This window comes from Myotis brandtii, unplaced genomic scaffold (genome assembly GCF_000412655.1).
Source record: "Myotis brandtii unplaced genomic scaffold, ASM41265v1 scaffold2293, whole genome shotgun sequence".
In the NCBI taxonomy this organism is placed as follows: Eukaryota; Metazoa; Chordata; class Mammalia; order Chiroptera; family Vespertilionidae; genus Myotis; species Myotis brandtii.
In genome coordinates, this window is record NW_005358622.1 from 29,563 (window position 1) to 32,036 (window position 2,474).

Here is a 2,474-nt window from a genome sequence, read left to right on the forward strand (position 1 = left end):
TATATATCTCTGTCTCTATCTCTATCTCTATCTCTGTCTCTGTCTCTGTCTCTATCTCTATCTCTATCTTTATCTCTATCTCTATCATATCTATCTCTATCTCTCTCTTTTTTGCTGATTCCTCCTGTACTTGATTCCTGAATATTAGAATCCCCAATGCTCTTCTCTTTATTATCTTTATAATTCACTTACTTTCCCTAATGATGGATCACATCTAATTCCAAGAGTTTGTGTATGAGTGTGTGTAAAATGGCTGAAAATCTTCTGAAAGTATTGAAAAACGACAAAACATAAGTTGAAAAAACTGAGAGAACACAAAAAGAGGAAAACAACTAGGCACAACCATTTAAAGCTGAAAAAAATTACAAGGCAAAAAGAAAATCTTGAAGGCATGCAAGGGGAAAAACATATTTACAACATATAGACATGAATAACAATTAGTCCTGACTTCTCATCAGAAGCAATACAAGCAAAAAAGGTATGTAGTCACAACCTAGAATTCTACATTCAAAGATGAAAGAGAAGTAAAAACTCATTAAAACCAAAGGAATGCATTGTCAAGAAACCTACCTTACAAGAAATGTTAAAGCTTTTCCTATTGACAGAAACAAAATATTTTAAATACAAAAATTAAATTTTCTCCATGAAGTGAAGAGCTTCAAAAATGGAATAAGGGGAAGTAAAATATAATCCTTTTTTTCTCAGTTTAATTGCTCTAAAAGTGACTAAGGCAATGATGGTAATGTTTATTGTAAAGGAAAAGAGATTTGAATAATCTTATTTATTGTTTTGGTCAAGGATATCTGCCTGTACCTGTGTGCCACAGTAAAACAAATTCTATTTGTGGGAATAAGTCATTATCCAGAGCAATTAACATTTGTATAATTTTGATTATACAGTAAAAAAGTCACAATGCACAACAACATTGCAACAAAATGCAATTGTTGTTGTGCATTTCAAGATATGTAGAATTGAAATGCACAACAACAATAACAGAAGTAGTAAGAAGAAATAAATTAAGCTAACATATTCTAAGGTTTAATAATCTGAAAACTAATCAAGGTAAGAATGTATGCTGTTATCTCTAGAGTAATGTCTGAAAACATAAATATAACAAAGCAATCAATAGAGGTAAAATGGAATCTATACTTATAATAGGACTAGTGGCCCAGTGCATGAAATTCGTTCATGGGGGGGTGCGGGTGTCCCTCAGCCCAGCCTGCACCCTCTCCCATCTGGGACCCCTTGAAGGATGTCCAACTGCCGGTTTACAGGGATTGGGCCTAAACCAGCAGTCAGGCCCAATTTTTTTTTCAGCACCTCCTTGAGTGGTGTTTTGTCATGTTTCAAATGACAAAAAACCATGAAAATAACAGAAATAGAAAGAGACTCAAGAAGATATACATGTATTTAGCACAGTATGTAAAAACAATTAGAACATTATTTACATTAAAGAGATATAAATTAATGATCTAAAATAATTGGTGTTGAGAATTCAAGAAATATTCATATGATAATTGACAGCAGAAGAGGGGATTATGTACTGGAAAAATGGTTAGGAGAAATATCCAGAATTATTTTTATAAAAAGTGCACAGAATACATATTCTTTACTATGGGACTTAGTAAAATAAAGTAAGTCCTAGGAATCAAAGAACAGAGAAACATAGCACAAAAACTAGCTGAAAAGATAATTATTAAGAATTTTTAAAACCTACTAAATATATCAGAACACATATGTAATAACACAAAATAAAAAATCTAGAATTCAAATTTCAAATAAAATATTTATAATAAACTAAAATAAAGATATGTCGCTCAAAAGTGTGTTATAAACAGTCTGTCATTAAAGAAAAATATCACAAGGCAGCACAGAGCTGCAAGAAGGGCAATTGTTAAAATTAAATAAAATAAATGAATATTGATTTAATAATAATGGTGTAAGAAGATAATAGATTCAGAAAGACTTTGAGTGATAGAGAATTGAAATGCAGAACAACAATAACAGAAGTAGTAAGAAGAAATAAATTAAGCTAACATATTCTAAGGTTTAATAATCTGAAAACTAATCAAGGTAAGAATGTATGCTGTTATCTCTAGAGTAATGTCTGAAAACATAAATATAACAAAGCAATCAATAGAGGTAAAATGGAATCTATACTTATAATAAGACTAGTGGCCCAGTGCATGAAATTCGTGCATGGGGGGGTGCGGGTGTCCCTCAGCCCAGCCTTCACCCTCTCCCATTCTGGTACCCCTTGAAGGATGTCCAACTGCCAGTTTACAGGGATTGGGCCTAAACTGGCAGTCAGACATCCCTCTCATAATCCGGGACTGCTAGCTCCTAACCACTCACCTGCCTGCTTGCCTGCTTGATTGCCCTTAACCACTCTGCCTGCCGGCCTGCTCACCCCCAACTGCCCCCACCACCGACCTGCTAACCCCCAAATGCTCCCCACCAGCCTGATCACCCCC